Source organism: Mirounga angustirostris, unplaced genomic scaffold, assembly GCF_029215605.1.
Source record: "Mirounga angustirostris isolate CCGP_5_RB_7025 unplaced genomic scaffold, mMirAng1.0.hap1 SCAF_10, whole genome shotgun sequence".
Lineage (NCBI taxonomy): Eukaryota > Metazoa > Chordata > Mammalia > Carnivora > Phocidae > Mirounga > Mirounga angustirostris.
Genome location: NW_026991718.1, coordinates 53,536,791 through 53,561,309, shown reverse-complemented (window position 1 = coordinate 53,561,309; position 24,519 = coordinate 53,536,791). Strand labels below are relative to the sequence as shown.

The 24,519-nt window shown below is 42.1% G+C and overlaps 1 long non-coding RNA gene across 1 annotated transcript in view; it reads right to left on the bottom strand.

The window, feature by feature from the left end:
- Positions 1-6,053: 6,053 nt before the first annotated feature.
- LOC129046118 (uncharacterized) overlaps positions 6,054-24,519 on the bottom strand; it is a 95,579-nt gene continuing 77,113 nt past the window's right edge. The window contains exon 3 of the long non-coding RNA XR_008506883.1: positions 6,054-6,205. This is a non-coding gene — a long non-coding RNA (uncharacterized LOC129046118). The remainder of the gene's footprint in view (positions 6,206-24,519) is intronic.

Below are 24,519 nucleotides of genomic sequence, written 5' to 3'. Positions count from 1 at the left end.
CCCTAAGTGTGAGCCTGGCTAAAGCACATACACTCTGAAGCCAGATTCTTTCCTAGAAACCTGATCCCTCCACTCCCTTCCTCTGCATTCCAGGCTAAGAAAAGAGCTTCATGAATAAAACTGAAGGGACCCACAAGATTTGGTTTAAAGTTGCCACCAGTAGCATCTTGGTGACCTCTCCCTGCCCTCTGAGACCCAGCCAAGCTGGCTTTCTCATCAGGGCTGTGGGGAGGAGCCAGGCTTGCCTCCACTAGTGGCAGCTCCTATTACAGGGCCAAGGAAGGCCCTTCTTAATGTCCCTGGTGCTCTGACACTTGATCCCCAGTCACTGTCTTCCATTGACCTAATGGACAGGACTAGTCTTTCAGATTGAAAAGATATTTTTGAACTTGAGAACTCATTTGTTTTCCTCCAGAGCAGGTACATTTTAAGTGGCCCTCAACTGTGTTCATTGGTTCTTTCATTGGTTCTGTCATACACCCTTCTAGGTAGGGTGTATGACACTAAAGAACAGAACTTTCTTAAGTTTTGTGTCTATTTTTGCCAAAGTTAGCTTCAAAGAAGATGGAAGATGATATAAGGGTACAACTGCCCAAACATAGCCTTGAGAGAACACTGGGCCAGGGTCATTCCACTCCTCACCCACCTGGGTTTAGAGGTGAGGAGCATGACTAAGTGAAAAAGCAACCTAGCTGTCACAGACCACTTCCCCTGCTAACCTATGGTCATAAATCAGGAAAAAGATCACAGGCTGAAGGATGCTCTGGGAAGTCAGGGGAAACATTAAGGCCAGGTGGTCAGCTCTGGTCCTGCCCATGCCCCTCTCTAATCCTTTCCCTACTGTGTGTATATATGTGTAGGAGTTGAATCGTGCCCCCCAGAAATCCCTGTCCACCCAGAGTCTCAGAATAGGACCTTATTTGGGAATAGGGTCTTTGCAGATGTAAAGGGTGGGCCCTAAATCTAATGACTAGTGTTCTTAGAAAAAGAGGAGAGGCCACAGAGAGACAGAGAGGAGAGCAATGGAAAGATGGAGGCAGAGACTGGAATATGTCTACAAGCTAAGAAATGACAAGAGTTGCTAGCAATCACCAAAGCTAGGAGAAAGGTAGGGTGGTTTCTGCCTTAGAGACTCCAGAAGGAACCAACCTGCCATCACCTTGATTTCAGACTTCTGGGCTCCAGAATTGTGAGAGAATAAATTTCTATTGTTTTAAGCTACCAGCTTGTGGTCATTTGTAGCCACAGAGCTAGGAAACAAATACAATAGGAGAGTCACCAATATTCTTTAGCACTGGATCTGCCTCCCCCTTGTCAATTCTCTTCCTCTAAACAGTTTCTGCCACCGAAGGTCCAAACATCATATTTTGGGACTAGCGGTAGATAGAGGACAGGAGAAAAGCAATCATATTCATTTCCCTGCTCCATGATGTGGAGGACCGAGGTGATACTGGCTTGCAAGAGCCAATCATGTACATCTCTTCCCCCAAATCCATGCTCAATGACATCATGTTGGTACCTTGAAATTCAGCCATGCTGTGGTATTTACACCATGGAAATTGGCAAACACGACAAATCAGGGCTTTTTCCCCCAGAGAGCCAATTGTTAAACACTTACCATCAACCACTGTCCCTGTGTTTCAGCTACTTTCCCAACTGTCTTTATGGCTCCACTCAGCCCTATTCCAGTCAGAGGATGAGGGTGTCAGGAAAATGACACTCGTGTTATTACAAGCAAAGCTGAAACCTTTCCCTTACTAAGAAGGCAATCATTCAGCTCCATTTTCCCCCTGAGCTCTGATCATTACTCTGTGTATTATTGTATATGAGGTCAACCCCCCACAGGCACTTGATTATTTATAACTTCAGAAAGTTCCTTGCACACAGTTATTTGCCAGGCTTTCATCTACAGCAGGCAGCTTTTGATAGAAATATGGAAAATGGCCTGGACCTTAAATGACAAACAGATGAGGAGGTCTGATGAAAATCACACATGTTTGAAGAACATATGCTTTCACGTGAAATATATATGGGATTTTTAATTGATGTTGACTTTAGCTCATGGTAACATTTTTAGCTATCTTAATTAGTGGGTTACAAGAAACAGTAAAGGAAGGAATGTGATCAAGGTGACCCTAGAGAAAACCTGGCTTTGAGTGACCTCTCCTTACCCCCACGTCCACTCCCAACCAAGTCTCCATTATCTCATTGAAAAGTGTTCTCTTGTCCAACCTGTCCCTCTAACCACAATGCAAGACTAGTAGACTTTCGTGACTTTGCTATCTTCCCCAGTTATGCAAGATCCTAAAGGGACATTGTAGCATACATATTTTAGGTGGTCATTAATGCTATCCTCCAAATATTCCCAGTTGCCTGCCCTTGGGGCAAATGGTAGGATTGTACCTCTTAGTCCTCTCAGGTTAGATGAGCCTATGGGACTAGTTCTGGTTAATGAGTTAAGAGAGACTATGGCACCTTTTATGTTATGGGCCAGAGAATTTAATTTCCAGTGTAATACGTTCCAGAGCTTTCTTTCCCTTGGACAGAGTGATCCATTAGAGATGGTAGGTACCCCATTAACTGAGTTCTGGAGGACTAGAGTCCCTGGACACTGAAATGGACATGTAAGTACATAAGATGTAATGTTGTGTTGTTTAGGGCACTGAGATTTGAAGGCTATTTGTTACCACAGGAAAACTCAACCTACCCTGTTAGTTCATCCTTCCTTGTAAGAACACCAGAGCTCAAATAGTGCAGAGCTCAGCTCTAATCAGAGCTCAGGACATGAATACTGAGGACCACAGACCCCAACAACTTTAAAAATCACAGAAAGTGAGACCGGAGTTGAACTTACAAATTATGAAATGAAAGTCAATCCCTTCAGTTACCCCTGAGACATCTAGGGTCCAGGGTGTGCACTTCTTGCTTATATCATCCAGCTAGTTAGTGGACATACCACCTCTTCCACAAAGGAACTGGACTCCCTTCATCTGATCACAATTCCTCTGGATTTCAGTATCTTCATCGTATAAACCCACCTAGAGGTTTCATGTTAGAGAAGGATCTGGAGTCAGACTGGCTGACTCAGCCCTGCAATTTACCAGCTGTGAGCCTCACCCAAGTCCGTTAAAGTTCCATTGGCCTCCTGTCCAACATCTGCTGAGCGGGGATGTTAATAGGGCTATTGTGACAACATCTAAATGAGATCTATTTAAAACGCTTAGTATTGTGCCTAGAACATATAAAAGTCTAATAAACATTCGCCATTGTTATTACATTCATGAGGTTCTTTCTGTGTGCCACTGCCAGGGAGGCAAACTGGGACAACCAAAGAAGCTTATTTAGTCTGTTAAAAAAAAAAAAAAAAAAAAAAGACCCAAAATGGAGTCACTTGCACAAAGCCCCACATCAGCAAACCAAGACTTAATACCTAACCTAATTGCAGTTTCAACCTCTCCTAGGAATATAATCTTAAAGCAGTCAATCTAGAATTTCCTGGTCAGCATTAGTGAGGTAGTCTCCTTCTGGCCCCCAAAGAAAGGTGAGGTAACCCACTCTTTCCCTGTCCCTGTCCCCTTCTGCCTATAAAAGTCTCCCATTTTGTACAGCTCCTCAGAGCTCCTTTCTGTTTTCTAGATGAAATGCAGCCCGGTTCATGAATCACTGAATAAAGCCAATTTGATCTTTAAATTTACTCAGATGAAGTTTCAACATGTTTCAACATGTTCATTTGAAGTATCCCAAAAAGAGAGGGTGCTTACCTCTCCTAGAAACTAAAAAGTACTAAGCAGTTTCACTGTACTGTTCTATTTGGATAACACCAAACTTTGCAATCCATTGAGGATAGTTGTTTGTTTTGCCCAAATTGTTCAGACAATTACCTCAACTCTCCCTTTGCTTTAGTTGTAAAGCCCAGGGCAAGAACAACTAATTGATTAGAATTCATCATCCCAGGAGACTGTAAGTTCTATTGTAGCATCAAAAGGAGGAAGACCTCCCTCAGAAAGCTGGCAAAGGCCTGGGAAAGAATCAAATTGTTCCTCTGAACCTGTCTGATCCTAAAATGCCAATTCAAGGTAACAGTGTGTGGTTGTGGGTGCTGTTTGAATACCAGCAGAAAGGGAGTCCAAATTACAAAACATGATATGAATTTGCAAGGCGATTTTCTTATTTACCATGTCTGGTCCCCAGGGAGCTAATGACCATCTCTAGAATGTTTCTGGCAAAAGAAAAGTGGCAGCACTGGGCTCCAGCCATAGGAATCTGGCCACATGTTACTATTTCAAGATCACTGAAAAACACAAACCCATCCCCCTCAAAAGGATTTCCACCTTCTAGAGAAAAACCTTTTCAAATGGTAAGACTTCTCATCTCAATTAGAAACAAGATTCTACTTGTAAGAGACATTAAGAAAAGGGACACTTAAATGTCCTTTGGATTTCAGCAGAATCTTTCCTGAAATGAGACTGGCAGAAGGAGAGACCTGGGTGTAGCTTGGGTGTAAGGAAGGAAGGCAGGGCCTAAAGAAAGGAAGAGCCTAGGCTGGTGTGGTAGATGATATTTACCAACTTCACAATTCCCCTGACAATAGCTTTACTGGCAAGCCCTAGGGCTTCCCTGGGCCAAGACTTGAGCTCAAGATCCAGCCAGTTTCACCTGACATTCCGGGTCTTCTCACTAACTTAACCCAAACACAGAGGTAACCATGGAGCCATACGCCAGATGAGACATTCATAAAGGAGGACCAGGAGCCAAAAGATGAAGCCTATGTCCAGCAAGGCCCATCTGGCATTTGCTTTTCCTGACTTCTGCCCATAGCCTCCTTGTTGTTATTTGTCTTTCTCTGACTGGCTTATTTCATTTATTATTATACCCTCTAGATCCATCCACATCATTGCAAATGGCAAAATTCATTCTTTTTATAGCTAAATAATATTCCATTGTATATATATGCCACATCTTCTTTAACCATTCTTCTATCAGTGGATACTTGGGCTGCTTCTATAATTTTGCTACTGTAAATGCTGCAATAAACAATAGGGATGCATATATCTTTCCAAACTGGTGGGGGTTTTTTATTCTTTGGTTAAATATTTAGTAGTGGAATTACTAAGATCATATGGTAATTCTATTTTTAATTTTTTGAGGAACCTTCACTGTCTTCCACAGTGGGTGTACCAGTTTGCATTCCCACTAGTAATGCACAAAGGTTCCTTTTTCTCTACATCTCTACCAACACTTGTTGTTTCTTCTGTTTTTGATTTTAGCCATCCTGACAGATGTGAGGGGATATCTCATTGTGCTTTTGATTTGCATTTCCCTGTTTCTTTATTTCTCCATTACAGACCAAGACATGGTTCTACCTCAAGAGACTGGTATAGAGCTCACATCACATGCTATCCACCACCCACAAGTTCAGTAGTACCCAGACTTGTCCATCCCCTATTCAGTGAAACAACCCACTGGTCCTATACTTGGATGCCACAGAAATGTCAAGTAGATTTAAATGTTTTAAACAGTTCTCCATTTCTGTATTTCTCTTGTCATGGACCAATAAAAAGCTCACAGACAGGCACCAATGAGCAGTCCATGCTTAATTTTCTAGATCTAAAACACTTATCATTTTCCTTTGTCTTTTCTTTCATCTATTTTATTACAGTTAGCTTCATGTCAAAAGCCACACTTGTAGCCTCTATGAGACATTCTTCTGCCTTAGAAACAATCCAAATGCCTCATTTTTCAGATGAAGATTCTGAGAGCCAAAGAGAGAGAAGCAACTTTCCCAAAGTCCCACAAGTGGTTTGTAGCAAATCTCTGGCCCAGCTTGGTGTTTTTATCCACAACTCCAATCTAACCAGAAACAGAAATGTGGATTCTTATTAATCTATTTCGCTAATACCTAACATGACTTTTGGTAATACTAATGTCCTAACTGCCCATTGGTCATGTAAAATAAGAGTAGGGCTGCCAGATTCAGATTTGATGTGTACAGTACAGGAGTGTCTCAGTCTATTCAGGCTGCTTTAATAAAAATACCATAGACTGAATGGCTTATAAACAATAGGTATTTATTTCTCACAGTTCTGGAGGCTGGAAGTCCAAGATTAAGGCACCGGCAGGTTCAGTGTCTGATGAGAGCCCTCTTCAGTTCCAAAGATGATCTTCTCCCTGTGTCTTCATATGGTAGAAGGGGCAGGGGGTCCTCCTGTAAAGGCAGTAATCCCATTCATGAGGGCTCCATCTCCTTGACCTAATCACCTCCCAAAAGCCTCACTTCCAAATATCATCATTTTGGGGATTAGGTTTCAACACGAGTTTTGGGGGAATGCAAACATTCAGTCTATAACAAGGAAGGAGTGTCTACTTCTCCAGTTGCTCTTAAGTTCCTCTCTGACAGGTAGCAGGAGTATTGCTTCATAAAAGGGTCCATGCCAAAGCCTGGCTCATGAGGCCATAAGTTCCCTGACATAGTAGACATGGACTCTCAACAACAAGCACAAAGCCATGTCAGTCAAAACCATAATTCAGGCCACCTCTAAACAAGCAAGACAGAGCATATTCATAGGCTGGTCTGCATGCCCAAAACTATATTCCTTGAGGAAAAATTGAAAGAGCAGGAGATGTTCAGGCTGAAGAGGAAAAAATTCAAGGGGATACAGAGCTGTTAATAAATATTTAGAGGGCTGTCACATGACAGATGGATTAGGCATATTCCAAGAGGCCCCAGAGGTATACATGAGGAGTAAATGTGTGAGAATATCACATTAATGTACTGATAAGTTCTTTAGCACTCACAGCTGTCTAACAATGTAATGATTGTTTTGAAAGGTAGTGAGTTCCCTGTCACCAGAGGTATTCAAGCAAGGATGTTTGGAAAGGAATCATGTATTGCCAGATAAAATATGGGGAAATCCAGTTAAATGTGAATTTCAAGTAAAACAACAAATACAATTTTAGTATAAGTTTGTTCCAAGTATTGCATAAGACATACTTATACTAGGAAAGTATTTATAGTTTATCTGAAATCCAAACTTAACTAGGTATCCCCTATTTTTATTTGCTAATCCTGGCCACCCTAAGTATTGGGGGAACAATCTGGGCTATGATTTTACCACTTTTTTTAAAATTACAGTATGTTGAGACAGTCAGGCTGCTGTTGGTCTAAATGAAAAACATAATTTTTCTAAAGAAAAACTGCCCTCTCGAGTCTCTTAGAGCTAATACAAACTACCCAGCTGTTCCAGCCAGGGCTGTCATTACAGAGCTCAATAAAATGGATCCTCTTCAGCTCTGGGGGATTGAGAGCTACAGGGCTTCCTCACGCAACAATGATAACTTGTCGGTTTTGTTTAGTAAACATGATGTTTGACACCAGGCTCTCCCTCAGCTTGTTTATATCTGGCTGCACTGCCAGCCAGGGGCCAGGCCTGTGGCTCCATGGTCAGGGATCTTGTTAGAAAGAAAGCAAAGACCATAGGTGTTCCCTAGAGAAAAGACATAAGAGCCAATCAGAAAAGAATTCATGCAAAACCAAGACCCACATCTCTGCCCGTGCCACCTCGTGGGAGATGAGGCTTCATCACCTGGTCTCTCCCACTAACCCCATCCTGAGCACTGTGCTTTCAACGCAAAAAGTAAGTCCATTTCTTGGCCTGGCGGGCCCTCTGTCAGCTCGCCCCCGACACTGCCACATTAAAGAATCCTAAACTGAAGCAGAAAGTATCGGGAAGTAATTCTGAATTTTCTGCCTTTCATCAGTTTAAGCCAGATGCTTGCCCCTCACCAGCTCAGCCCACTGAGGGAGGCAGATCATTGCACTCAGCCAAATCGTTAATGCTATAAAAGCTTCCAAAGGCTCTTGGCCTTAAAAAGGGAAACAGAAAATGAAACACATAAAAGTGCCTAGCCCACCTCACTTGGCTCTCTCCACAACTAGAGTTCTGTTTAAAACTGGTCCCCTGCACCTGAGTGTCATTCCTTAGGGAACTAGTGAGAGAAGGTACCACTGCCTCCAGTGCTAGGTAAGCCGACACCACCCAGGTACTCAGTGTGGCGGTCCAGCTCTGAACTGCTCCACAATGTCCCAAAGAACAAAAAGGGTGACAGTGGAGGACCACCGAGCTTCGGAGAGGGGCTAAAAAGAGGGGGAGGGAAAGGGGACCCAGTTCAACCTGCAAACGGCCAAATTCATTCACTAACTGGCAGAATGGGAAGCAGGGGAGGCTGGCTTGTTCGGGACCTGTATCCAGAACTTCTATTCCCCTCCTCCAAAGCAGACTGATGCTGAGCAGCCAGAGTCTAAACCCATCGATCTCCCGGCTCAGACCGAGTTGAGCAGAGCTGAAAATAGACCTGATTCATCTATCTATTCAAACAGCCAGCCTGTGGTTAGTCTGACAGAGATGGCTCTGGGTAGCTGTCCCACAGAAAATAGCTTTCTGTCTGTGGCTCCAGAGAGGCCAGGGAGGCAAAATTCCAACTTTGTTCCATCAAGCATCTGGAAATAAATCAAATTTGAGGTATATGCTTTTGTGCTTTTGGGGGACCTGCCCTGAGCAGGTGACCTGAAAACTCAATAGCAGCCCATGTGGGCTGGGTTTCCCAGAGGACACCTCAATGAAGCATTTATTTTAAGGACACGATAGTGCCTATGGTGACTGTGTTTATTTAATTCAGCTTCAGCCAGGCCCTTCCAGCTGACTCGCCAGGGAATTCCTATACCTAACAGAGAAAGACCCAGAAGGCAGGTGCTCCTACTCCCCTCCCCCACTGTTTCTCTGGTGATACTGAGGTTGGCTAGAAGTTCCTCACCCCATCCTGATTAGACAGGTTCTTCCCATTCCCTCCACCCCTACCCTGAAAAAAAAAAAAAAAAAAAAAAAAAAACACTTCCTCACTTTTCACTTTCCCCTAAGTCATCTTCGTGAGAGTATAATCCCATCATCACCAAATGGGAACCGGTATCCCCCAAGCCTCAGCTTACCACCATTTGTGCCCAAATTGAAATAAATGGCTTTAAAAAGAGAATCAAGAGGGCGCCTGGGTGGCTCAGTTGGTTAAGCGACTGCTTTTGGCTCAGGTCATGATCCTGGAGTCCCTGGATCGAGTCCCACATGGGGCTCCCTGCTCGGCAGGGAGCCTGCTTCTCCCTCTGACCCTCCCCCCTCTCATGTGCTCTCTCTCTCTCTCATTCTCTCTGTCTCAAATAAATAAATAAAATCTTTAAAAAAATAAAATAAATAAAAAGAGAATCAAGAGAGAAAGAAGGAAATGACAACTGACGAGAGACCAGAGGTAGAAAGGACAGTGAGGAAGGAAACGGAAAAGGGAGCGAAAGGACAGTGGAAAGAGGGAGAAAGTGGGGAGAAAGAGGAAAGATGGGGAAGGAAGCTGGCAGAGCATGAGACACAATAACTGTTCTCCCTCTCAGCCTTCATGAGAATAACATTTCACTTATAAAAGACAGAGACATCACTAACTCTGGGGCTGTCCAGGGGCTGCAGGATTCCCATGTCCAAGCCCCAGGCTGGAACAAAAGGCAGGACATGAGGAAGCACTTTCCGTTGCAGGCCCAGGAGAAGGGCCATGGAGAGGCCAGGGCAGGCCACCAGTGAGGCATTCATTCTCGCACCCATTCAGGTTTGGACCCCAAGTAGGAAGGACAGATGCCATTCCCTTGGCCTCCTCTCTCCTGGGTCTCACATTGTTTCGGAGTCTGTTCTGGTTCTCTTCACTGACTTCCTACCATTAGGATCTCCCCATAGTTTATATCTCATTGGGACACTGCGGGAGACCCCCACTGCAATCCCTTCTCTAGAAACCTGGAATAAAGAAAGACATTGAAGAAAGCTAAAATGGAGCAGCCCTATGGTCTATGCTGTTATCTGGAGAAAAGGATTTGACAGTAGGGTTCCCAGAAACTTCAACAGCATCCCCACCCTTAGCAAACTACCACTGAAATTCCATTTACCATTTATCAGTTACTGATGCCTTATTGTGAATTGGCTTATCAAATTGCAACAAAGGGAAAACGCATATGAGACCCTTCTCATCCAGGAGGTCCTAGGGTCTTGGGCCATACTTTTGTGTATAAATTTGCTTGTACACACACATTCTTACATATCACACATTTTTTTTTTTAAGATTTTATTTATTTATTTGAGAGAGAGAGAGCACAAGTAGGCAGAGTGGCAGGCAGAGGGAGAAGGAGAAGCAGGCCCCCACTGAGCAGAGAGCCCAATGCGGGGCTCGATTCCAGGACACTGGGATCAAGACCAGAGCCAAAGGCAGACGTTTAACTGACTGAGCCACCCAGGCACCCACATTTATTTTTTTTTAAGATTTTATTTATCCATTTGACACACAAAGAGATAAAGAGAGCACACAAGCAGAGGGAATGGCAGAGGGAGAGGGAGAAGCAGGCTCCCCACTGAGCAGGGAGCCTGATGTGGGGCTCAATCCCAGGACCCCGGGATCATGACCTGAGCTTAACTGACTGAGCCACCCAGGTGCCCCCATACCATAAATTTATACAAGTTTAATTACTGTGGAAATTACCCCAAACTGGTGTGAAACCATCATTCATCATGCTCATAAATTCTGTGGATCAGGAATTCACAGTAGAGTGGGGACAACTTTTCTCTGTTCTGTGATGACGGGCTCTCAGCTGGAAGACCCAAAATCTGGGAGGTGGAATCACCTGGAGCTTCATTCATTCACATCCCTAGCAGCTGATGATGGCTGAAGCTTAGATCTTAGTTGTTAGCCACAACACCTTTACACGGCCTCCACACGTGGTCTGGGCTTCCACATGGTAGCTTATCACCAGGTGAATATCCCCTGATAGAAAGCCACTCAGAAGCCACATCACCTTATGACCTAGCTCAGAAGTCACACAGACCCTTTTCTGCCATATTCAATTCACAGAGGCCCACAAAGTTGCAAGGGTGAGTAATTATTCCCAAATCTACATCTCTGGGCCATTCCTCTCCCTTAGATTCTGGATCTGATCACCCAATTAGCTATTAAATATGCCCACCTGATTGGTTATCAAACTTCATCCAGGTAATAATATAGCCTCAAGATGACCCACACTGAACTCACTGTCTGCCCTATTCCTCCTCCTGAGAGAAAGCATTTTTTCCAAGTCCCAGAGCTAATTTGTTCTACTCTTTCTGGACATGCGTCTGCCTCTTTTTCTTCCCAAAATACATGCTTTCCCAAATATTTCATGAAGACTGTTCACTTCTGATGTCCATATTACATACAGAAATAAATCAAATATCATTAGGTAAGGATAGTGATCATATTCCAAAATATTAGGGAGGTTTTTGCAAGGAAAAAAATTAACATAATTCTAAAAGCCTGAGTATATGCCATAGGAAACATGATGAGGTAGAAAAGTGACACTACAGAAAGGTGGAATCAGAAAGGTCATGGGAGAGAAGATAAGGAATGAGAGAAAGAGGACCAGAGTGGGTTGGGGATGGAGTGAGGAAAAGGGAATAATTGCCAAAGCCTCTCCATATCTTGAGACCTCACTCACATGGAGAACCAGCCATGCCTATAAAATAACATCTCACTCTCAGCCTTGCACATGTTTCTGAAACAGTCACTCTCTCATGAGTGCTACTGATAGTCCCCTTCTTGGGAGCAGTATCTTTCCCAAGTTACCCATCCACAAAACCCTTGCTAGTTAAATGTTCAACCTGGACACCCAGGCCAAGGGTCAGCAAACCACAGCCCAGGCCAGATCCTGCCCACTGCCTGTTTTAGTGCAATACCCAAGCTAAGAATGGTTTTACGTGTTTAAATGGTTGGAAAGTATATAAAGAAGAATAATATCTCATGATACATGAAAATTACATGAAACTGAATGTTTAGTGTACATAAAGCTTTGTTGGAATGCCTCCTGCCAATTCATTACATACAGTCTATGGTTGCTTTCACCCTACAACAGCAGAGTTGAGCAGTTGCCACAGAGACCATATTATCTGTAAATCCTAAAATACTTACTGTAGAGTCCTTTACTGAAAAAGTGTTCTGACCTCTGTCCTAAATCCACCCAAGTTACAACCCTCCCTCCCCCCCAACTTCCTTGGAAGAAACCACATGCACTCCTATATCATCTACTATACTCTATTCCTATCTAGCCCCAGAATCTTTAGTTGAATCAAATGGGTCCATGTATTTCCAATTTAAATTTAAAAGTCTCCCCACCTTTGCCCACAAAGCTCTTTGCAACAGCTACTCTCTAACCTAACTTTTCCTTTCTCTGAAATCCACCTGTTGTGCAAATAGTTAGTGTAGCAATTTACTACATTGCAGTCTTTATGTTTTGTTGTTAGTGCTATAAATTCGTTGAAGTAAGTTCTGTGTGTTAATTTAACAGGCATGGTTTGAGTTCTTAGTATGTGCAAGGCACTGTAGAGAATTGGAAGAAGCTTAAGACACAATCTCTGCTTCCATGGATTTACAATTGGGGGGAAGTAAATTAATTATGATACACACACACACACACACACACACAAGGATGTGAGAGTTCAAAAGAGGGAACAGTCTCATCCAGTTAGCACACAGAAAGTGGGAGCCAAACCAAGAACTAGCATGTGATCTTCAAGGGCTATAAGAAGTCAGTGAAGTCAAGCAGAATGGTGAACCCCAAGGAGATAAATTATCCCTGGATCAGCTATCCCTTCCCACTTAGGGAGTTTCCCTCCGGTTAGAATCTTGGACAGTGCAAGATTCCTTTCAACAGGAGAGCTGTTTCGTTGTCTTGCCATTTGTATTGTACAGGACCAAGGGCTAGAGACAAGGCCAGAGATTAACAAGTCCAAGGAGTGGAACTTTGGCTGCAATATGGAGAAAAACTAATATTCGGAATTGCTCAAAGATGGTACAGACTGCCTTAAAAGAATATGACTTGCCTCCTATTAAGAGAGATCTAAATACACACTAAGTGCTCACCTGAAGAGAATACAGGGAATGGCTGAACTAGACCCTGTACTAAAAGTACGAGTCACAGACCAGCAGCATCTATACCACACAGGAATTAGATGCTATGCAGATCCTCAACCCTCACACCAGAATTACTGGATTAGGATCCCCCAGATTCTAGTTATTGGAATTAACTAGAACTCAGGTGATTAATAGACACATGCTTTAAGAAGCATGAACTAGACAACCTTAAAATTCCTTCCTGAGGACCCTGAGAACCTCAACTTCAAAATTAGGAGCTGAGACCCCTGAGAGAGTAGACATTAATAATGTTATTATGAATAATATCCTTATTGGTTCTTTAAAAGAGATTCCCCAAAACTACCTGTGAGCTTTCAGAAATTCAGTATCATTAGGCCTACACTTTGTCAGGGGCATCAAGTTTAAGGATCAAGGTGATTCAGGAAATACTGCAAATAAGACCATCTAAATGGCCTACTATATGAATTTTCATATGTATTCAATTCCAACATGTCATCATGCTAACAACATCAACCAGTGCTTTCTTGGTTCATATCAGACCTACACCACTTGCTCAGTTGCAGACGAGAGGAGACCCATCCTCAGGAGAAAGCCAAGTTCCTGGACACCTCTGTAATCCTAATAACTGACATCTTGGGGCCTAGCACATGTCAAATACTACTCTCACTCTCAATACCAAAAGAAAAAAGGAAGGCAAAGACTTGTGCAATCCCTTCCCAGTCTCCCCACCCCCGCCCACATTGTATTCTGCACACATGCTGAAGCATTAGCATCGGCTGATTTGGAAGGAATATTGGAAATGAAGTGATAGCAGAGTAAATGTCAATGCATTCAGTGTGACACCATGAGCACCAGATCTTAAACAGCTTCATCATTGTGGCATTTACTGTATCCTGAAATAATATTAATCCCACTGTTGTCCTTCTTGATGGAATCATCCATGAATATGGTTTATGGGCCTGGCCAAAGAGATAATAGGTTAAAAGAACAGCCTATCCAGTGTTCCACTAAATTAAGGTTGCTTCATGGAATTTAATGAAACAAGTGCTGCATGGGGTTTTCAAAGGACGTTCTTGTAATTCATGTCTATTTAGGGCTCCTGATAACCAGAAACCTAATTTCTTAGAGTAAAATAGCTTTTTGTAAAGCCTGGTCATATCGAAGAATAAAAAAGAAAAAACTTTAAAGGGCAATAATCAGACCTCAACTGTATTATTTTGTTATTTCAGATTCAAAGTTTAAGCAAAAAAAGTTGGGAGGGAGCCAATGAGACATTTTGAATAAAACCAAATATGAAAATTAATCGGATCCATATGTCATTCTGCAGTTGAGTGCTGAAACAAGGATCATGTCCTACCCTTTCCCTTCAGCCACATACCTAGGGAAATAAAAAGTCTTGGGGTACAGAAGGCTACAGCATGCTAAAAATGATAAGAATTGAAAGAACCGTTCAGACTTGAGAATAGCAGAGGGAAGATAAAAATGAATGTTCCTATTTCCATTTCACTTGGCAAGGGTGAACAGGGCTCAGGGGCTTAAACCTTCTCTGAGAAAGACATAACCCCAGATTCATATCCCTGGAAGTACAGGAACATTCCACTGCCCCTGCCAAAAACAGCCAAAATATCGAACAATCACAGATATTTATTTTGCATTCAATATGGGTAGTAGTACATTCCATCTATGTTTTAGAGTACAGGTAAATCACCAAGTGATACATCAAGTTCTTTCTGGACTGTGCCTTTTTCTTATTCCCTATCACCAGTGACTGATTTTTTTGTTGTTGTTAAGGCAAACTCAAACAGCAACATGGGTCAGATAGGCAACTTAAACAGATGAAGTAGGCTACATGAAATAGACAATAGGGACTAGTTGGCACTGTGTTCAACAGGAGAATGTCCCATTGAAAAGGAGAAGCCAGCATTGAGCTCCAGATAATTGCTTTCATGCAGGAATCTACACTTAGTATTGCTATAATTTCTGATTTTTCAAAAGATTCCAGGAACTTCAATTTTCTTTTGAGAAATATTCCAGCTCTAAAGTGCCAGACTTTAAAAAAAATAAATTAATTAAACAAAGTGCCAGACTTCAAAAAAATTTTTTTGGTATTACAGGACATCATGTCTATGTCCCTAACTCAGCTGACAAGTCAGGAGTCTGTCCACTCCATCAGGATAGCAGCCAGCAATGTAATTTAAGCTTTGAGACACTGGATTGGAACAGGAAAGGCAGTGTTAAATACAAACCCAAACAGTATGTATAACAACACAAAAGACAATCAAATGATTTTATCACATTAAATAAAAAGATGACCCTCTTTCTCTATCTCATCTACTTGTTCTCTGCACTGGGCCAATTAACAGACAATTTTCAGTTCATTTTTGCTTTTTAGGCAAATCTTTGTCAAGTGCCTGAGGTCACGGTTATTTTCTCTGACTTCAGGCAGGTAGAAAGGGTCTGTAGCCATCCACCACCTTTTGAGTGACTCTTGCAGTGGGAGTCCATGAAAAATACCCTCCTCCCCTCCACTGAATGGCCAAAGTCTATTCTGAGCAGCCCAAAGTAAAAATTTGTGGGGATGTCTCTCTCAGTCAATTTCAGCTATATCTCTCAAGGTAAAACTGGGTTAATTACCCAGAACGTTGGCTGCCCTTTAAGGGCCTGATTCACTCTGCCCCAGAAGACATATGTAATATATTCAGCACAAGCTCCCAGGGCAGCTACCCAATCCCCAGCTCAGACACGGCAGGACAGCCCAGTCTTTCTGTTTCTAAAAATGCAAAAGATATAATCTGCCCACAGATAAGTGCCCACATGCCTACCCTCTGGGAAGGTGTCCCCTAACTGTAAGTTAAGTAGAGGGTTCTAACAAGAGCAAGCACTAACCCCAGCAGTGGGCAAGAAGGAAGAAAATGGCAAAAATTGCAGCAGTCACTCAAGCCTCATGGGTTGGAGCAGAACATCTCCAGCTGTCCAGATTTTCTAGAAGAAAGCACAATGTAAAACTGCAAACCAAGAGCCTGCCCTTCACACACATGGCCAGCAGCAGGTATGTCTGTTTCGTGACACAGTAGGTCTTCCAGAGTGTCCTTCCACCACCTCGCCTATGAGTTCACAGCAAGCAGTCTGTACCTTGTGGCACCTTGTCTTGCTCTACCATTTAGCTCTTTCTGTGTCTGTGCCTGAGCTCTATTATGCTTTTTTTTAAAACAGGGTATGGTTGTGATATCTCTTTATATTCAATACAGAGCTAACACTGAGCCTTGAGTATAAGTGGGGCTCAATTAATATTTATGGAAAGAAGGAAAGAAATTGTCTACCAACATATAAAAGTCAAACTCAGCCACAGAGGAGAAATCCATTACATTAAGAACATAATCAGAAGCAGGAAAATTGACACACCACCCATCAGTTAACAAATAGTTTATAAAATGTGATTTTCAGGTTGACATCCTAAACTCCTGATCACAATAACCTCAAATGAAATGGTGATACACAATCTTGTGGTTCCACCTTAGAACATTCTTAGAATAGTCACTTGGGTCCAATCATACTAACAACAAACAACTATTAAGAAAGGAATATATCAGCTGAAATATGTTCAAACAACTGCTGCTTGACAAAAATATACATTTACCTTATCCAGTAATTATCCATTGGTTTCTAGTGAATCTAGAAGAAAGTCATTAATGATGTGACTTTTTCGGCTTCCCAAAATCAAAACGATGGAGTCTGATTGGCAAATATGAGACTATTTATTTCAGTGCAACCCAGCTAAATCTCTGAACACCCAGCTTGACATGAATCAACATAATCTCCAAAGACTGGGGTAGGTCAGCTTGGGCCTGCCCTCTCCTCTGCTGCCATGCTAGCTCAGGCTCTCTTCCCCTTCTCCGTCTCTATACTAACCTCGATCTTTGCTCCAGACTGGACTATTCACAGTTCCCCATAAAGGCCCCACCCCTCTCTGGGTTAATGACTGTGCTCAGTCATTCCTCTTCTTTCCTGACAGTGCTCTACTCCAGTCCCCATTCCCATCCCTTGAAGTCCAACACAAAATTCATTTCCCCTAGGAAGTCATTCTTAATCATTCCAAAATCTCCCCAAAAGTATATCCCCTTCCCCACCAAATATTTATTTTATCCATGGCGCTTATCCCATTAGACCTGAATTCTAGGCATTTGTATTATGTTATTCCCTTTACACAAAAGGAAGTTTTTAGATGATCCTAAGGGTGTTGCTAACCTTCAGAAATCAGTGCTGTCTATTTTCTTTATCTTTATGGTTCCTGGGACCTAACACTATGGCTACTTAAAAAGCTAATCAAAAAATACTTATCTACTTATATTGAATTCCATTATGGTATCCCTCTTTTAGGCATGAACAGGCTAACAGATCTTGGAAGTGGAAGAAATAAGAAAGGAATTCCATCTTCCTCTGCCCAAGGCTCCACAATCTGATAAAGCACATAGTCTCATTTCATCTCCTATTGACAATGGGAGTCCAGAGTGAGTGGCTTTCCCAGAAAGAAGGACACAGAGACTCTGGAAAGGGGTGAGGGGGCTTGTCCAGGAGGCCATTTATAGCAACAGAGACCATCTCCAGGTACCAGAAAAATGTCCACATCATCTTATGGTACAAAAGTGGATGTCCCCTTCTTTTTGCTAGATCATATCCGTTTTCTCCTTTTTACTTTTCCCCTGATCACATGGTTCAAGTGTAACCATTGCCTCCCCACCACCAACCCCTCCATCCCCCACCCCACCTCCAGGCTGCAGGAGGAGCAAATGGGCCTGAAGCCAGATTTGGCCAAAGACAGTCAACCCTAGGACATGCTGAAACTAGCAGGAAAGAGCAGCTGTCTATCTACTGGGGTTTTCAAGCTAGTGAAATACACACCTGGGACACTTCAAGTGCTTCAGAATGAATGCAATACAAAGGACAGCACACATGAGAGGAGGAAAAGAAACAATGTCTTTATATCTTTATATCTTGGATAATTACTGGATAAGGTAAATGTATATTTTTGTCCTTGGATCCTGCCGTTCCTAACATGCACCTTGAACTTCTCGCCATTAGGTCTTTATCACTCACAATCAAGAGTTCTGCCTGAAACAATGGGAAGCACTCTGCACTAACAGGCAGGCTGCCTGGCTCTAGTTCCCTGCTGACTGACTGTGTGACCAAAGGTAAAGTTCCTGAGACTCTTGCTTCATCTGGTTACATGAAGCCATTGAAGTAGGTTGGTTCTTGAAGTTCCTTCAAGCCCTGACATTCTCTAAGTCATTTTCTGACTTGACATTCTAGACTGCCATTCTCTAGCTGGAAAAAAGAACATTATTCTACAAAACCTGCCATATTGTGATAATGCCCAATGTTTCCGTGTCATTTTCTTTGTCTTTGATAGTAGTGGTGCTCTTGACAATACCGGAATAGTGTGAAACTCTCATTTCCTCACTGGAGGACTTTGGAACCCCAGCACTGGGCTGGCAAAGTTATTTAAAACTACCTTGGTTCTAGCCAATGAAACGGTGCCTACCCTAGTAGCCCTATCTTGATCATCTAGAACCTCACAAGCAGTGTTAAATTAATTAAACAAGAAGGCCATTAGACTGAGGTGGCTCTAATGCTGTAAATGCCTCAAGGTTAAGAAATCAAACCTAAGGACAACCAATTGCAGCCAAGTAGCCTTTATACTAGAGTCAATCAGACAATTTCTTTCTTTGCTTTCATACCTTTTTTACATGTCTTTCCTCTAGCTGCTATTGGTGGGACACTCCTAGTCGCTACCAGTTTGGCACTGCAAGATTTGAATTAATTTTTGCTCAGATAAACTCTTAAAATTTTTAATATGTCTCAGTTATCTTTTAACAGCAAAAACCTGACTATGCTGCCTAAACAGACTTCATGATCAGCCACAAGGGAGTTACTTAGTGCTTATTCTATCCAGGGATTGTCATCCGCTTCTTGGGGGAAACAAGACGGTCCTCGTCTTCCAATCACTTACAGCTCACCAAGAAGACAAGACACATAGAGGAGAGTGCAGTGCCAAGTGTGGCCAATGTAATGAGCAGCCACCCCTATGCAGAGACACCCTCTTTTCTTCTGAATCTGGAAAAAAGTGGAAGGTGACCCTCTCTGGAACTGAAGCCAAGAGGGACAGGGCCTGCCATCTGCAAAATAATCCACTTTGCTCTGTCTCACTTGGCTGTTATATTTGCCTTTGAACCATAACCCCCTTCCAGCTACTCCTCACCCCTCACACACAAAGACACACACACACCCTTTTTTCTGACTCCTTCCACTTTTTTCTGCTTGTCTTCTCATTTCTTCTCCTTTCTAAGCCTCTCTCCACCCTTTCTTTCCGCTGTGCTTTTCTATAGAAACAGGCCTCTAATGTGACACCCTGGGGTCCTACAGAAAGTATGCATTGAGGGGTGGGCAGTGGGTTGGAAGCATCAAGATTGAGTTCTTTAAATAACACTTAATGAACAATAAACACAATCCAGCCCAGCCAAACTGGTACTTAGCTACTAAGTACCCAGTCAATGGCCCATCTGTCATATTGTTAAGACCTTTAGAAGTTGTTTAACAAAATGTTAAATGAGATGACATTCAGCAGGCAGCAAAATGCTTGACTGCCTAATGCAACCCAAAAGAGCTGGCCTGGTGGCGGTGTTTGATATAATGCTTTGTATTCCCCTCCCAAGAACCCAAGAGCAGAAGGTCTCCCTGCCTGTCACTTCCTATCTAGGTAAAGTGAGCCTGGGGTGGGAAGGACATGATTACCACTGGCAAGAAGGCCCTGCTGGCTGATGAGGTGCTTTTCTGAGGAAGCATGACTGAGAGGGGGCACCTGGAAGTAAAGCCAGCAGAGAGAAAAAAAATAATAATTCATCTGGAGTTTCATTCTCTCCCCTTCCTTGTCACCAATGGACCCTACCTCTCTCTCTGCTGGCCTGGAGGGGAAAAGGCAGAGGTGGTAATAAGAGTCGACTTTTTCTAAGAGCTGAAATATGAAGCCAATTACTAAGGGGAAGATTTCCAGCAAATTGGCTCCTGATAGCTCACATTTATCTGCTTTAGATTTGCATAGTCCGGGAGGAGAAGCTCTCAGCTTTGGTCCAGGTAACAAAGACAGAATCTGTTCAGCAGGAGGTGAATAACTTATTCAACTTACCTTCAACCCTTGTACCCAGGATTCAACAATTAAAGGCAATAGCAAACAAATCACAAATCACACAAAGAATTATTTGAAGGGGAGAAGAGGAAAAGGTTAAAAAAAAAAAAAAAAGCCTTTTTTTCCCCTTTGGCTGATGGTGTGAATACTGAAAGAAGCTCCTGGGTGGGATTACACAAAGAGGAGGAAGCCCAAAAACTTTTGCAATGAGAAAATTCTTTACTGGAGGGTAAGCTTCCAAATTCTTTACATTTTCTTCCTCCTTCTCCACTTAGAATTCTCTGGCCTTTGTCCTATGTTCAAACACTTAATTTAAGGAAGAAACTAAATATCCAGCAAATTTAACCAGCCCTCAGAACCCTATAGGGAATAGAAATTGTATTCCCACCCTGCTGGTTAAAAAATAAAATCTGGTGTTACTGAAATGAATCCCCACATATAAAGTCACCTCACACAACTCAACAATAAAAAGACAAATAACCCAATTGAAAACAGGCAAAGAATTTGAACAGACATTTCTCCAAAGAAGATACATAAATGGCCAATAAACACATGAAATGATGAAATGATGCTTGACATCATTAGCCATTAGGGAAATGCAAATCAAAGCCACAGTGAAATACCATTTCACATGCACTGGGATGGCTATTATCAAAAAGACAGACAAAAACAAGTCTTGGTGAGAATGTAGAGAAATTGGAACCTTCCCATTGCTGATAGAAATGTAAAATGATACAACCACTTTGGACAATAATTCCTCAAAATACTAAACATGGAGTTACCACATGACCCAGCAATTCCACTCCCGGGTGTATACTCAAAAGAAATGAAAACAACATGCAAACAAAGACTTGCACATAAGTGTTCACAGCAGCATTATTCATAATAGCCAAAAAGTGGAAACAGCCCAAATATCCATCAAATGATGAAAGATAAACAAAATGTGGTATATCCATACAATGGAATATTATTCACAGCCATAAAATCGAATGAAATATTGATACATGCTGCAGCATGAATGAACCTTGAAAACACTACACTAGGGGAAAGAATCCAGTCACACAAGACCACATACTGAATGATTCCATTGATAAGAAATGTCTCCAGGAGGCAAATCTGTACAGACAGAAAGGAGTTTAATGACTGCTCAGGGCTGGGTGGTGGCAGGGAGTATGCATGTGAGGAGTGACTGCTAATGGGTATGGGATTTCTTCTAGGGATGATAACCATGTTCTTAAAGTAGTTATAGTGGCGTAAATATACTAAAAACCAATTGAGTTGTACATTTTAAATGGCTGAATTGTATGATATGTGAATTATATTACAATAAGCTGTTAAAGAAGGAAAAAATAATCAAAACTAAAAAAAAAAAACCTCTCTGTGTTAGTTTGCTAGGACTGCTGTTAACAAAGTACCACAAACTATGTGGCTTAAACAACAGAAATGTATTTTCTCACAGTCCAGGAGACTAGAAATCCAAATTCAGTTGGCAGGTTTGGTTCCTTCTGAGGAAAAATCTATTCCAACCCTTTTCTCCTAGCTTCTGGCAATTTGCTGTCAATCTTTGGCATTCCTTGGCTTGTAGAAGCATCACTCCAGTCCCTACCTGCATCTTCACATGGCCTTCTCCCTGTGTCTGTCACCAAATTTCTCCTTTTTATAAGGACACTAGTCACATTGGATTAGTAATGACCTCATTTTAACTTGATTACCACTGTGAAGACCCTAGTGCAAAGAAGGTGATACTCTGTGGTACTGGGGGTTAAGACTTCAACATATGAATTTAGGAGGGATACAATTTAACCTGTAACAATCTATTCAAAGCATTAAAAGATGTCCAAGACATGGTCTCTACAGGCTTACAACTGATTGGGAAATTTAAAAAGCTAGCACCAGGCCCTACAATTTTTTTCCCTATGTTTCTTGTTAGACATTAAGGAATCATCTCTGAGATAATATATCAATCAGGATATCCTAAGTTATGATATAGTCACAAAACTTCAAAATCTCAGTAGCTTATGAAAATGAGGACCAGGTGGATCAGTGGAGACTCTTCACAGTCTTTCAGTGACTCAAGCTGATAAATGCTCTACCATTTGCCACAATCGCAGGTTTCATGATCTCTAAGCAAAGAAGAAAAGAACATGGAAACTCACACACTATCTCAAATACTTCAACATCTCACTTCTACTCAATGGCCAAAGTAAGTCACATGGCCATGCCTAACCTCAAGGGTCTGGGGGCATGCCATCTTCCAGTGAGCCTGGAAAGAAAGACCCAGAAGTACCAAGAAGCAGCCCTGATGTCCACCACAGAGACGATGGGATGGCTTAGGAAGGCTCTTTCTGCCAAAAAGTGGCTTTTCTCCCAAACCAGTATAAACTCCAGCTCAGTCACACACTTATTTTTTTAATCATAATTTTCGGTGATTATTTAGCAGAAAGGGCATTAAACCAATAAGCAAGCAACACATCTCCTAGCTCTGCTCATTACCAGAAAGTCACTTCTCAATTACTCGCTCAGAAACCACTTATTAGGGGCGCCTGGGTGGCTCAGTTGGTTAAACATCTGCCTTTGGCTCAGGTCATGATTTCAGGGTCCTGGGATCGAGCCCCGCGTTGGGCTCCCTGCTCAGTGGGGAGCCTGTTTCTCCCTCTCTGCCTCCCTCTCCCCCTCCCTCTGCCTGCTCATGCTCTCTCTCTTTCTCTTTAATAATAATAAATAAAATCTTTAAAAAAAGAAAAGAAAAGAAAACACTTATGAGAGGTCTTTAATGCCAGCCATTATGCTATACCTTGGGGATAAAAGAGTGAACAGACAATCCCATTTTCTTTATCAGTAACATGGAGGGTGTTGGTTTAGATCACAGCCTCCCAGCTTTGTGCCACGAATGGGTTACACATTTGCCCATTCTTCTCAGCACTCAGTGTAATCAGACACGCCCGCCCCTCCCAAGTGGTCAATCCCACCATGAGTAGCCTCACTCATTCACCCTAGTGTGATATACCACCAATATAATTTTCCATGTGTACCAGGAAGTTTTGAAAAAAGGAAATAATGATCTAAACCAGGGATAAGTAAACTATGGCCCACAGACCAAATCTAACCTACCATCTGTTTTAGCACATCCTGCAAGCTAAGGATGATTGGGGGAAATAAATTTAATAATTGAAAAAAGAATAATTCATGAAACAAAAGCATATGAAATTCAAATTTTAGTGTCCATAAGTAAAGTTTTTTGAAATACAGCTGTATTAGTTTCTCCAAGGAAACAGGACCAATAGGATATATAAATAGATAAGAGATTTATTATAAGGGAGTGGCTCATGTGATGAAGGCTGTGAAGTCTCATGATTTACCATCTGTAAGCTGGAGGCCAAAGAAAGCTAGTAATGTAGTTCCAGTCCAAACCTGAGGCCTGAGAACCAGGGGAGTAATGGTCTAAGTCTCAGTCCAAGTCCATGTAAGTGTTGTCTATGACTGCTTTTGCACGTGGTCCACAATGCCTAAAAAAATTTACTGTCCAGTCTTTCACAACCCTGCCAACCCTTTGCTTCACAAAATATAACTTACATACAGCTCACCAGGAAATGATGTGAAAATGCTGACTCTTATTCCATAGCTATAGGATAGAGCTTAAGAGTCGGCTTTTCTATTGTCGGGGGGAAAATATTTTCCTCTACCAGCTTAGGTTCAAGTGCTCAGGAGCCTGACAATAAAAAGGTTAACAGGAGAAAACAAAGTTTACTTACAAGTACACATGGAATTTGCTCAGTAATGAGTAACTTGCTGAATACCCAGGGGTAGAAGTTTATACACCAGCTTAAAAAAAAAATGGAGGGGGGTGGGGAGAAGTCGGTCAGAGCTTCAGTGCAAGAGTATGAAAGGTTCTATTGGGGTTTTTTATATACTAATGGGAATGAGCAGTTAGTCTGTCTCCCTCTTATAACTGAAGGAAACTCCCTCAGTCTGTCAGGAGTTAATGACAGCTGTATATTTTCTGGAAGTTCTACTTCAGTTAAATAAGAAAAGCTCAGATAAGCATTCAAGTATTTTCACTTTAAAATAATCTTTATGTCAAAAATGTGATCCCTTCACTATCAAGCCCCTAAATGATGCTGGTCCTGGTCCATGGACCACAGCTTGAGCTGCAATACACAGACCAATCTCAAAGTCACCTCCAGCTCCCTAACACTGGGATTGTACATTGCTCTGAGGGAAAAATATATATATACTATCAAATATCCTGAACAGGTCATTCTCTATAAGAAACAACAGATTAGGATAAAGGCAGTCAAAGTATGATTCTACCATCTAATTACTTACCAAACAGTAATTCTTCCTGCCAGAGACTCTGGGCT